The sequence below is a fragment of the Rhinopithecus bieti genome, unplaced genomic scaffold, assembly GCF_001698545.2.
Source record: "Rhinopithecus bieti isolate Rb0 unplaced genomic scaffold, ASM169854v2 scaffold_29254, whole genome shotgun sequence".
Classification (NCBI taxonomy): domain Eukaryota; kingdom Metazoa; phylum Chordata; class Mammalia; order Primates; family Cercopithecidae; genus Rhinopithecus; species Rhinopithecus bieti.
This window is the reverse complement of record NW_016813033.1, coordinates 381,976-396,605: the sequence shown is the minus strand read 5'-3', so window position 1 is coordinate 396,605 and position 14,630 is coordinate 381,976. Positions and strand designations below refer to the sequence as shown.

Below are 14,630 nucleotides of genomic sequence, written 5' to 3'. Positions count from 1 at the left end.
CCAGGGAGAAAAAAATAGATTGTAGTTATTTTTTAAAATAATTAAAGGAATAATAGGAAAAATATCTAAAGTCACCAGAAAACAAAAATACTGAACAAATGTATATTACTTTTGCTGTTACCTTAAGTTTTCTAATTTTCTATATTTAAAAAAGCATCTATTCCTTAACTGACACTTACAACTTCCTTTTAGTTATTCTTTCTGCATTTATCAGCCCTTAGAAATCATAAATCATTACACAAAACATGTTACTTTTAAATATAAGTACCTGTCACTTAAGTTAAAAAAGTAGATGCAAATAAGAATAAATGTTTCAGCCATTCATTTATCTTTAGGAAGTGATTTTGCCAACATATAAGAAAGATTGTAACATTTACTTTTACCTTACTGTTACCAGTTAACAGAGCTGTGCTCAAGGATGATAACTGCTTCTTACAAAACATGATTTTACCACTGTGAAACTATTAGACTCTCTGGCTGTGATTCGCTTTCCATTCAGTCACAGTGTATAGGCTGATCAAACAAGAGTGGCTGTACTCTTCTTGCAGTCATAATTAATGGAAAGTAAGATGAAGCCACATTGATTAAAACCTTCCTCAGATTTTCAAATAGGATACTGGGAAAAATAATCTGAGAATGACCATACAGTACATACATATTTTGACTGATACTTGGATGATAAGAGCAGTTCCTTTCTCGGGTTAAGCAAACAGCATGACCTAGGAAAAGGCATGGTATTTTCAGCTCTATTATGTTTGCAGGTTGATTCCACGCTTCAAAATTTTCAAAGTTAACAACTGTGCTTTCACGTACCCTACATTTATTTTAAAATAGAAGTGTTACATGTGCCATGATTTAGAGTCTAAATGTTAGCTACAAGAAAATGAATAATCTTAATTTCATACAGAAAATGTATTTCTTTAAAATACCGAGGTATTTAAAAACCATCCTCTCTTAGTATATGTTTAGAATAGAGAATTTTAGAAAATTATTTACTAAAGTTTTTTTTTCTCTACTACCATGATCTCCCTGGACTGTAAGCAAATTTATTTTCATTGATCACTAAAATGGAAACATTCTCCTCCAGCCTCTCTGACGAACACTGGACTTAGAATTTCCTCTGAGGCCTTCACACAGGGAGCAACAGTTAACAAAACTGCCGGCCTGTATATTCCCATTCCCCAATCTTTTGCTAATTGTTCAAATATAATTATATATTTTAGTGATAAAAATTTCTAATCTTGACAGTGATCTTTTAGTTTAAGAACATCTACCATAGTAGAAAAATCTGCATGTGTAAAGTAATAAAATTTCAGTCATATTCCATTACTCTAAAAAGCACTTTGTAGTCATTTTTTCCGTACCATAATTGAGAGCTTATTTGCCAAAAATCTAATGGATTTTTTAAATTCATCTTAAATCATCCTGGCAAGAACTAGCAGATATTTGAACAGGGGTGTTTAGATACTTTCTTTCAAAAGATGATGTAAAACTCTGCAAACAGATTGTAAAGGTAACACACTAAGATTTACACAGCACACCTTGCTGTATTAGAGATAAAAAGATTAAATCTGTTGGGTTGGGCAATAAAAAGCACAATGATCAAATCGTCTAATAAAAATTGCATGGCAAAATACTGAACTGCCAGAAGAAAACTACCAGGAGAAGGGTAAAGATTTAAGTCTTCTCAAGCAAGCATAATTAAAACCTATATCCAATGAGACAAACATTTTAGAAAATGCCTCAGACAAGTTTGAAATGGCAATGCAAAGTATACCTTTGACTTCCAGGTACATGGACTTTTATTAACAAAGAACTGGCCAGGTGCAGTGGCTCACGCCTGTAATCTCAGCACTTTGGGAGGCCAAGGCAGGCGGATCACCGGAGGTCAGAAGTTCGAGACCAGCCTGGCCAACATGGTGAAACCCCCATCTCTACTAAAAATACAAAAATTAGCGGGGCATGGTAGTGGACACCTGTAATCCCAGCTATTAGGGAGGCTGAGGCAGGAGAGTCACTTGAACCTGGGGGGCGGAAGTTGCAGTGAGTCAAGATCGCGCCATTGTACTCCAGCCTGAGTGACAAGAGTGAAACTCCATCTCAAAAAAAAAGAAGAACTCCAGTATGGAGAAATATATTGCATGGTAAATTTTTCTAGGCAAATAATTTCCTTCACAAATATGTGTTTTTCATAACAGCATTAAACAATCAAGCAAAAAAAGAAAAAATGTAATTGACAACCTAATTAGACTATTCTTAAGCCATTTCTATTGTTTTATTTTTTTATTTATTTTTTTTTATTATACTTTAAGTTCTAGGGTACATGTGCATAACCTGCAGGTTTGTTACATATGTATATTTGTGCCAGATGTTGGTGTTGCCTTGCACCATCAACTCGTCAGCACAGCCATCAAATTCATTATTTAGTATCATGTATGACTCCCCAATGCCAATCCCTCCCCCCCCCCCCCTCCCCCATGATAGCCCAGTGTGGGGTGGATGTTCCCTTCCCCGAGTACCAAGTGGATCCTCATTGTTCCATTACCCCTATGAGTGAGACATGGGTGGTTTGGTTTTCTCTTCTTGTGATAGTTTGCTAGAATGATGGTTTCCAGCTGCATCCAATGTCCTACAAAGGACTCAAACTCATCCTTTTTTATGGTTGCACGATTCCATGGGGGGGGTTTTTTTTGGGGGGGTATATGTCCACATTTTCTTTAATCCAATCTGTCACAGAGGACATTTGGGTTGATTTCCAATCTTGCTATTGTGAATAGTGCTGCAATAAAACATAACGTGTGGCATGTGTCTTTGTAGTAAGAATAATTAAATCTTTTGGGTATATACCCATAGTGGTGCTTGGGTCATATGGTACATCTAGTTCTAGACCTTGAGGGAATCGCCATACTGTTTTTCCATAAGTGTTGAACTAGTTTACATGCCCCACCAACAGTGTAAAGTGTTCCTATTTCTCCACATTCCTCTCCAACAAAAAAAAAAAAATGTGTTTCCCTGATTTTTTATGATTGCCTTCCTACTGGTGTGAGATGTAACTCATTGTGGTTTTGATTTGCATTTCCTGATGGCGAGTGATGGATGAGCATTTTTTTCACTGTGTCCGTTTGGCCTGTATGAAATGTCTTCTTTTGAGAAATGGTTGTTCATATCCTTGCCCACTTTTGTGGGGTTGTTTGTTTTTTCCTTGTATATTTGTTAGTTTTCTTTTGTAGATTCTGGTGTATTAGCCCTTGTCAGATGAGTAGTATTAGCCAAAAAATTTCTCCCTTTGTAGGTTGCCCTTGGTTTCACTCTTGATGGGATAGTTTTCTTTTGCTGTGCAGAAAGCTTTTAGTTTAATTTAGATCCTCCATTTGTCCAATTTTTGCTTTTGCTGCCGTTGCTTTTGGTGTTTTAGCCATGAGTTCCTTGCCCATGCCTATGTCTGAATGGGTACTGACCTAGATTTTGCTTCTAGGGTTTTATGGATAAGGTCTAACATGTTAGTCTCTAATCCATTCACCTAAGCCATTTTAAAATGTTTACATAAATGACCACAAACTATAAATCTAAACAGAATTAGAATCTTCTAATAATGATGCTATTTTCACATTTTCCATTTCTAAATATCATTACTCAGATATCTTTGATATATTCTGGCAAAATGACACTTGCATGACTCACTTAAGTATACTGATAGTTTTATTTTATGCTAGGGTTGTAAAAGAACTATTTTTGCAATAATAAATGTTAATAAACAGTATATAAAATATTTACTTCAAATCTACAGAATAAAAAATGTGAAGTACAGCAGTAAGTACTGACAAGAACTTATAGAGAACTTCATGCATCACGACTTAAGGACTTCTTTTTTGCAATGTACAACTGTACCTTACTGTTCTTTTTTTGTTTTGTTTTCTATTTAGGCTTTCTAAGGAATATATTTTTTAAAAAACAAATTCTCACAGAATCATAAAGATACTACATTGATGTTGTCATGATATCACTTCTCTACAAGTGTTAATTCTTGAAATTCTGTGGAACGGTTCAAAGGGGTCTCTTCATACTACATTAGGAATTGAAACTATTGTTTCACTCTAATAACTAGAATCAACTGGTTGGTTTTAAATCAAGGGTTCTCCTTGTAGAAGAAGTTAGGCATTTGCACAGTTGTAAAAGCTACTTGCAAACCTTGCTCACATTAAAGAGTATCTTATCAGGTTTGGTTTTTTTTTTGTTTAAGCCACAAGATCTTGCTATATTGCCCAGGCTTCTAGCCTCAAGCAATCCTCCAGGTTCAGGCAGCCAAAATGCTAGGATTATAGGCATAAGCGACCATACCTGGCTGGTGTTTCTATTAAAAGGAAAACCAAAAGTTAAAGAATTATTATGAATACAAACAGTTTAATAAATAAAAATGCTGACATACCCAACTTCTAATAAGAGTGAACTCCCTCCAAAAAAGTTTTGGCAGTTTCTCAGTTACTGCCTATTTAAAACATACTTACATAATAAATAATACCATTTCTTTTTATAAGACACCAGTGAATACACAGTTTTCATAGGAAGCATAGCTTTACCAGTGAATACATAGTTTTCACAGTAAACAGTTATGCATAAAAAATAATTTCATAAAGGTAACTACAAATGCTAAAATTACAATTAAGCCAGATAATCATTAAGCATGTTAAGTTTACTACCAAACACGGTAGCATACCTCTTGGGGCTCAGATGTATTCCTAAACCCAGGGAATTGGTAAAAATTAAAATTAAAAAAAAGACTAGGTCATCTACGCTATTCTGATACAGAATGGTTCCCAATAGTATGTGACTTAATTTTAACTCATCCAGTTTAAAATATTCTTGATAGTAACAGATTCCTATTGCTTAGAAGCCTATTCACAGACTAGTTGGTATTGATATAATACTGCAGTTAATTGTACCTTCTAGATTTGGGAAACCAGGCTGCTCTGCACCAATTCTGTAAACCTAATTAGATAATGTAAAGTTGATTTTTTCCTCAAGTTTCAGCGTACCAGTTCTTGTATTCAGTGAAGTGAATCAGGTCTCCCTGTCGACATGTTTAAATGCTTCTTGGGAGTAATGCTTGAAAATGCTACAAAGGCGGGGGGGCCCAGAAGGGAATTTATAATGGTGCAGAAATGAGAACATTTCTCATTTGGAAATATTCAGGATTCTTAGCAAATGAAGCAACTGAAAGTTAGCTCTTCCCTCTCCAAAAAGATGTAGACTCTGGGTGACTGCAGTTCAAGTTGTCTCAGTGTTGCTTTCAGGATCACAGGGCTGAACTAGAATTTAATGATAAACTTCATTTTTAAAAACTAAGAATATTGAAATGCTGAGCATACGTTTTCTCTATGCTGAGAATAGCACAGTTTTGCTATTCTGGTTTTTTAATACACTTCAGTCAAATTAATGTACTAAAACTAAAATTGTCTAATGTTCTCAGAATAAAATTTATTTTCCAATTTTAAATATTAAATTGTTTTCTAGTCACAGCTTTTCTAATCACTGGATTTTAGACTTATATAGTATTATATAGAATCACAACTAAAATATATATACATAAGTGCCTGCACACACACACATACACACACACAGAGTTGTGGGTAGGGAGAGGTGGAAAGGCACATAAAGTTATGTGGTGGACCAGACATAACCAAAAATGGGTTAAGTTCCTCTTCGATAGTTACAGTTCTCTAATAACATTTTTTCTCTATTTGTATTTTTCCCATAGTGAAGATGACTCTTCATCACCTGAACTTCTTTATCATCTGAACCAGTTTTCCTGGGCCACAGTATTTACTGAGATGCCAATGATGCTGCTGCTGTGGTCCCTCTCTAGACCAAAGTACTACTGGTTAGCTTAGCAGGCAGGTAACGCTTCCACAGCCACTTGTTTCAGCTTTCATTCTAGTCAGTTCTCAAATATTGTAACATTCGAATTTGTTGATGGCCCTGCCCTTAAAGAAATTATTTTTGCTCACGGTTAGGCAATATTGTCTCAGTCATTTTACTTCTGTCTATGTCTTCTTTCATCTCTCCCCACCAACCTCCTAGAGCCTAAAAGAAGGCATTTTCCATGTTTCTTTCTTAATATACACATTTTTCTCCTTCATCCACACAGGCTCCTTTAACTTACCAATCCACTCCCTGAGCTTCAGACACCACCCTCTGGCCAATGAAATGCATCCACTTCTGATTCCATGCTGAGCTCCACGTACCTGGTTAGACACCTTCGCTTGACTGACCTGTAGTCTATAAAATACCATATGCCAAACCAAACCAAATTTTTCATTTTGCAGCCCCCAAATCTATATAACCTCTAGACTGGCACTCCTCAAAAGCACGATCCCTAGACCAGCAGCAGCAGCAGCAGCAGCATCCCCGGAGAACTAGTTAGAAATGCAAATTATCTGCTCTACCCTAAATCTACTCAATCAGAAATTCTGGGCATGGGGCCAAGTAATCCGTTTTCTCACACCCTCTAGGTGATTCTGAAGCCTACAGAAGTTTGAGAGCCAGTGCTTTGGACAGCTGTATTCCTTCTAAAGGCATCAACATCCTTTCCTTTACCATCGAGAATGATTCCTCCTCCCCCTGGGCAATTCTATTCACTTCCACAACCTCTTCCTCTGTAGTCAGTCTCTAGGTCCTTCTCCTTAGTTTAGGCTTCATTATATCCTTCAGACACGATTCTTTCCTCGCTGAGATCTAGCTTTCACTGTTTCCAGATATTCCTTATAGCCCAGCTCTGACCATTCAAAGTCTTTCATGGCTCAGATTCTATTTATCTTTCTAAGGTCTTCTCTTCTATTCCACCCCTCTCCAACCCAATTTTCCAGCCATGTAGTCCTCAGGATTGGTCACAGTCATTTATGCTGTTGCACACAGTCTCCTCTGTCCTCCTCTCTCCAGCATGTCTTTTTATAAGACAAGCTCTCTGACAGCATCCAGCCCCATACACTAGATGCTCCTTTCTCTGTGATCCCATAGCACCCAGTGGACTTAACTAACACAGTTTTTGTCTTACCCACCGCGATTGTTTACTTGTGCATCTGGCCCACAAACTGTGGCCAAAAAGGACTATTATCATTTTATTTATCTAGGAACATACATTTTAAGCAAGACACCTATATAATTTACCATCCAACGCAGGACATTTCTGAGAGTGAAAGGATAATAATGGCTAATGGGCAGCAAATGTAAACTAAAACAAATAATCACCCTAATAACAGACCACAGGAGCCACACACGCCCATCACCTGAGTCCTGACTACATCTTCAAGCTCATCCGGTACTGTACTCCCTCCAAACTCAACGAACTCCAGCCATACTGGCTTCAAACACTCCAGCCTCATTCCATCCTCAGGAATTTTGCACTTCTGTTCCCTCTGCCTGGAATGCTCTTCTCCCAGATTTGCATGATAGTCTTCCACTTACTCCCGAAGTCTCTGCTCTGGCCATCGCCTTCCCCTGATGTTCCCTGAGTGGTCCCCTCCACCCCATTCTCTCTTTTTTATTTATTTATTTTTTTTTACTTTTTTTTTTTTTTGAGATGTGAGTCTTGCTCTGTTGCCCAGGCTGGAGTGCAGTGGCATGAGCTCCACTTACTGCAACCTCTGCCTCCTGGCTTCAAGCAATTCTCCTGCCTCAGCCTCCTGAGTAGCTGGGATTACAGGCGCATGCTACCATGCCTGGCTAATTTTTGTATTTTTAGTAGAGACAGGGTTTCACCATGTTGGCCAGGCTGGTCTCAAACTCCTGACCTCAAGTGATTCACCTGCCTAGGCCTCCCAAAGTGCTGGGACTACAAGCATGAACCACCGCACCCAGCCTCCCATTCTCTTTCGTATTACCATGTACAGATGCTCCTCGACTTACCGGGGTTACACCCTGCAACGAACCCATTGTAAACTTGAAGAATCATAAGACATCTTAAGTCCAGGTGTGCTCAGACTTATGACAGAGTTACACACTGATAAACCCATTGAAAAGTCAAAAATTGTAAGCTGAATCATGGTAAGTCAGGGACCATCTACATTGTCTCCGGTGTTTATCTGAAATTACCCCGCTAGCATCTATATATCCACTTTTCAATGGAGTCCATATGTGTACTTGTCTGTGTTGTTAAAAACTGTAGTGCAACATCAGAAAGCACAGCTCTGAAGTTACAACACCTAAGATTGAATCCTAGCTCTACAATTAATTAAGTGAATAACCTTGGACGAAGAGTTCACCTCTCTATACCACAACAGCCTCATCTGTAAAGCGGGGATTCCCTCAGACTTGCAATAGAGGGTGGTTGTTAACAAATAAATGACCAAATACATGTAGAATATTTATTAGGCCCAAAGTAAGGATTCAATATATGTAAACTATTATTGTTGCTGTTATTACTGAAATCCTTAATTTAGCTACTTTTCAGATTGTACATTCATTCTTCAGGAATGAGAAATTCAAAATATGAACAAAGACAATTATCTAGTTTGAAGCTGAATAATCACAATCATTTTCCTGCATTCAATAGCTACTCAAATCTTGCTGACCAACTTTTTTAATAACTCAAGTTAGAAATTCCACATATTCTGTTTACAGATGGCTGAAGCTCAGAATTTTGCTTTTCATTCATGATGAATTATTTTTCTCTCTTCCTCTTTCTCCAATTTACTATCGTCTGATCTAACACAGTTTATACAGAAACCCAAATCGTATCTCACATGTTATCTCCCATCCCATGCAACCAGCCTAAGTCACAAAATAGACTGCTGTTCAACAGTTTTCATTCTCTCTTTACTAATAATTGTGCACTCCCCAAAAGGCCATTTTAAGGCTTCTCCACCTACTGGTTTGACTACTGACGAAATATATCCTTGTGACAGTTCTTATTTCTTTACACTGCTACTGGATTAAGGAATAGCTCTCCCCACCCCCAACTAGATTGTGAGAGCAGGAACTCCCACTTCAGGTGTTCTCAGTATTCTTCATGAGGTCTTAGGGAGGGGAGGATGGGGAAGGGGGCAGGGGCAAGCAGATGGTAACAGGGCTGATGCCTGACCTCACATAGACCACTGGATGGGAAACATTTCCACATAAGTGATAAATACAGAAATTCTTAGGAATTCACCAAACATTTCCGAAATGTTCAGACCTATGTGGGAGACATAAATGGATGTACGTTACTTTAGTTTCTTTTAGCATCTTTCCTGGTGCTAATTTTATAGAAGGCACCTATTAAATGTTGAGGAAATACTCAACGAACAGGAAACATGAACTCTGCCTTCAAAGGACACATGGTCAGTGGTTGGAAGCCTTGTTTGGTTTAGAGGACATTTTAGGAAACACAAAAGCTTCTGATTATCAACCTAGAAAAAAATGCAGATGTATGCAAAAGTTCGCATTAATTTCAGGAAGTCTATAAACCCCAGATTTCTCAGACTTGTTGATGTGAGATTTTTAATCATTATTATGTATGGGGGGAGAAGGGGAATGGGAGATTGAAAACAGGAAAGAAAACAAAAACCAATCCTAAGGCGTATAGCCTGGGAAACTGAGAGAACAGTGACCATTTAAGACACTACACTTTCAGTAAGTGATAGCTCCATCCCTAATAGTATAAACAGAGCTTCCATTTGAAATACAATCTCATGTTCAAGGGCAGAATTTTTCAGGTTACAACTGATCGTCACTGAGATAAAATGGCTTTGGTAAGGTGACACTTGACTGCCAGGGTAATCAATTCAGCCACTAATCCTCATTTAAGGTATATTCCTTTCAAACCTGTTAGCTTGCCTATCATATAAAATCTCTTGGCCTAGTAGTTCCTGAATTAGTCCTACTATGTACATCCTGAACGTAAGTGGCATTAATGACTTGACTAAAGTTGCATTTGCATATCCAGAGAGTCATTAGTTTATACACAGCTTCTCACCAGCACTGAATGTTTTAATGCAGGGGTCCCCAACTCTGGGTCATGGACAGGTACCTATCCATGGCCTGTTAGGAACCAGGCCGCACAGCAGGAGGTGAGTAGCAGTCTGGCAAGCGAGCATTACCGCCTGAGCTCTGCCTCCTGTCGGATCAGTGGTGGTATTAGATTCTCACAGGAGCAGAAACCCTATTGTGAACTGCATGCAAGGGATCCAGGTTGCGCACTCCTTATGAGAATCTAATGCCTAATGATCTGAGGTGGCACCATTTCATCACCAAACCATCCCAACCCAACCCAACCCCCCCAGTCTGTGGAATAATTGTCTTCAACGAAACCGGTCCCTGGTGCTAAACAGGTAGGTGACTACTGTTTTAATGGATCTGTCAACATTTCCTTTAAAAACCTTTATTTTCAGAGGCTTATGAGTCAACTGTAGACAGTCACTCAGGGCTAAAACCTGGGATAAATGGTGTTAGTCTGAGACATATTATAATTTATTTAATTAAAGGAGCTTTCTGTGATTTGCAAGTCTAAACAGATAATCTTAATAAATGCTGTCCTTAAAATATCCAGAGGACAAAGACTTAAAAAAAAAAAAGGCTTCCCATAATCATAATACAACACAAGAAAGTATACATTTTGCCTTGAGAACTTTCCATAATGGAACAAATAATCTATCATCCTAGGCCTCCTGACACCTTCGCTACCATATCCACTTGCCAAATCCTGATGCCTTTGCATCTTTAGGAGCTCTTGAATCAATTTTTTTTTTCCTATCTCTACCACCACCCTGCCAATCTAAGCAAGGATTATGTCCCACCTGAAAAATGACCACCCCCACCAGGACTCCTGCTACCTGTTCTATAGACAAATACGTACTTTCTGTAGGCAGCCAGAGTGATCTTTTCAAAACACAAATCCCCTCTCCCCTACTTAAAATCCTTCAATGGCTTCTCACTGCACTTAAGATCTCCTTAGCGTGGACTGCGAGACCCATGCTTTCCTGAGTGGCATCATTCCACTTCTCATGCTCCACGTTCCAACATTCATCTCCTAGTTTCTCACTATTTCACCCATGCTACCTCCTGCCTTAGACCTTTGCACACATGCTCCTTCTCAAGAATGCTGCCACCCACTTCCAGATTAACTACTTTTCTTGAAATGTTCAGATTTTGCCTCAAAAGTCAGAGTAAGCAGCTAGGCAGACATGAGCAGGGCAGGAAAGGCCCCTCACCACCAGGAATGTCAGGTGACCAAAGGGTGATGGTCAGGCAGTTGTTAAACTGTCTCTCTGAAAAGAATAATTGGTTGCAGCCAACACCATGGAAAGGCAGTCTCCCAATAGACAGAAAACACCTAAAGCTGGTTATCAGCAAGTTCCTGCTAAGATCTCAGGAGTTGGGCCAGTGGGCTCCAGCATGTGCACTAATAGGCAAAATGGTGGCTTTTAACTAGTACTTGCCCTTCCTCTAGGAAGGCTCAAATGGTAAGGGAAAAACGCCTCTGGTGAGCATGAGTACAACTTCAGTAAACACACTGTATGCAGCCCCTCCCCGCTGCTGGCAGGCCACTGCGCATGCAGACAGCCCACCCCAAGGGAAGAATCACGGGAGAAGAAACGCAAACCCTGGCATCATACCAATGTATAAGACCCCAAATCCAAGGTGAGAGGAGGTACCTGGATTTCTCAAGTCACCCACATGGCCCTCTTCAAAGTGTACTTCCTTCCGTTCCTGCTCTAAAGCTTTTAATACTCTCACTCCTGCTCAAAATTTGCCCCGGTCTCTCACTCTGCCTTATGTCCCTCCAATAAATTCTTTCCCACAAGGAGGTAAGAATCGAGTTACTTCAGACCTGTATGGATTTGCTACTGCTAACAGTCATTTCTTCAAGTAAGGCTTTTATGACCAAATTCTTCCATTTTCTTGCCCCCTATGGTTTTCACTATGAAAGCAGTAGCACAATTTTTATTTATATGTTTATGGAGGTTTGATTGCTGTGTGGTTTTTACAAGATCCATGAGATTAAGGACAAGGAGTATTTCCTTAACAACTAGTACCATGCCTGGTACATAATAGGCACTCAAAAAATGTTCGAATAAATCAATATTTAAAATCACTCAACAGAATATGATCGGAAATGTAAGGTCATTTTTCACATCATTCACCTCAGAGAAAGAGCAAGCGGCCCAGAGATGGGAAGGATATAAGAAACATGTTTCTTTCGTCTTGACTCCACAGGTGGACAGACCTAAAACAAGGAAATAGTGCAGATGAGGAAGGACCATCTCAAGTCATCAAGGCTGTAACAGAATTTAGTGTCTTAAATATTCATAGTTCAAGATAAAAACTGGCAGAGGTGAATGGAGCCACAAGTACAAGCTTGCTGGAGTAGAGGCAGAACCCACACCTGGTAAACTGGATCGTTCAAGCCATTTAAAGGGATCCAAAAAAGTCCATGTGTAGATCAGCATTAAAGAGAAGCAGAGATCTCAAAATGGGTGGAATATTTGCAATAATCATCCAAGTAAAAGAACCACAAGGGGGAGGAGAAACTCAGGAGTCAGAATCCTCCCTACAGGATTTGTCCTTCTAGCACTGTATCTTAAAAGCTCCTGGGTTAGTCTTTATTAAAGGAAGGTAATAATCCCTTATTTATGCTCTTATTTATAAGTTACACTTTAAATTGCTTGTATTACTATTTACCTGGGAAGCCAATAAAAGGGTCTTTCTTGCTCTTCTGATACCTAAGCAATCTTCTTAATGTTAATTATGTTAAGTCTTTAAAATCTACCTTTTGTCTTTGACGAATGATAGAAATTACAGTGGATCCACTGAGAAACTTTATCAAGTACACTGAAACAAACAAAAAATCAAGATATCATCACCTTCTTTATCATCACCATATAGTATTGAAATGGGCATTATGGCCCATCCTTTATTTGCACTAATAAAAAATATTCCACGAGTTGGCAAGTGATGCTGATGTTCCACCACCTCTTTAAAAGACCATCAGAAGGGCGGGACATTCTGAACCTAGCTAGTTTTGTCAGTTTCTCTACCAGAAAATAGGGGGTTAAACATTTCTAGCTACATGTAAAAAGCCATTTGATGACTTAAAACAAATATCCTCAATTGCAGTATTCAGTTATCCTTTGTCAGTAAGTCATATTGAGAGCAAAATCATAAAAAGATCACCATCACTCCATGAGCTGAGAAGCTTAAAACCGCAAACGTACTGAAAAGGAAAACTGATACTTTTTATTATCATCAATTTAGATGACTTAGATGGGAATCTATCCCAGATATTACAAAGGGATTCCACTGCTGTAGAGACTTCAAATACTAAAACTTACAGATTACATCTAATCTCATGATATAGGCAAAGAGCTGATAATGGGATCTCCTCCTAGGATTCTTACTCTTGAAAGGACGCCACAAGCCTTTTCGCCCAACTTCCTGATGCTAACTTTCCAGAAGGAAAGTTAATAAACATGACATAGAAGCGATGCTGATCACATTTACAAAAAGCACTTTACAACAGAGAGAGTGACTCCACTCCCCCGTCAGCCCCGCCGCCTCGGCGGTCGTGAGCCCCTCATACCCTCTCCTACCCCCACTGGCAGCCGGCCCAGTAGGCTGCCCCAGGCTCAGGGAGGAGGAAGCAGGGGGTGCAACGGTTCATCCGGGGGGAAGCAGGTCAGGGTTCCGGGCGAGGCCGGTGCGCGCCGCCCGCTCCCGGTCAGGGAAGCCGCAGTGGCCTCGATCCCTTCCCCGCGCTGCGCGGCTCCGGGTAACTAATGTTCCGAGGCGCCTGACTAAACCCTCCAAATCCAAGGAATGTCAGCGCTAACACTCGCGCCCTGGGCGGCAGACAAATGCGTCCCAGCGGAGCAGCCGCGAGCTCCGCGCCGCGGCTCCCCTCGGCGTCGGCCTGAGCGGCGGGGTGGCCGGGCGCCGACACAAGTTAGTTTTCCGGCCCGAGCAGCCCTGCCGCAGCCGGCAAAGAGGAACTGCTCCTTGTCCCCCGGACAGCGTCCGAGCGCTGCCAGAGCTGGGGCTTCCCCAGGTGCTGAGGGCGGGGGGCGGCCGGCGGGGCGGGGACCCCCTCCGGCATCTCCGGCATCTCCGGCCAACCGCCCCTCCCTTGCGCGGGGAGACGAGGGGGACCAGTGGTCCGGACGAGGCCTCGGCCGCGCGTCGCACCCCAGCTCCCAGCCGCCGGAGTTGAGGGGGAGGCGCGCTCTCCGTAAGAGCCGGAGGCGGGGCGCCATCGCCCTCCCACTCCCCGGCGGGCGGGCCGGGGGAGCCCGGGGCTGCGAACACCACCAGACGAGCGGCGGCGGCTGGAGGGGAGGCTGGACCGAGGGGCCTGGTCCATCGGACCAGCGGTGGCGACAGCGGCATCTCGCCTCCTTCAGGCCTGCACGCGCCACAGGCCGCAGCCTGGACCAACCTCGCATACACCGGCCGTGAGTGCTGCGGTCCGGGCTCCCAAGAGTGGGACGCCGGGCGGCCGCGGCCCCCGGACCCGGCTCTTCCCCAGCTCCGCCCGCAGTCCCGGCGTGGAGAGCGGCCGCCCGATCCGCTGCCGCCGCAGCGCGGGTGTCGGCGGCTGAGCCCGGGGCGGGGAAGAGCGGAGGAAGGGGCGGCGAGGGGGCGGGCCGGCGGCGGCCAGGGGG

General features: G+C 41.4%; 1 protein-coding gene across 2 annotated transcripts in view; it reads right to left on the bottom strand.

Annotated features, from left to right (window-relative positions):
• The window catches only part of GALNT7 (polypeptide N-acetylgalactosaminyltransferase 7), a 153,542-nt gene that overhangs the window by 138,285 nt on the left and 627 nt on the right, over positions 1-14,630 (bottom strand). The window lies entirely within an intron of this gene.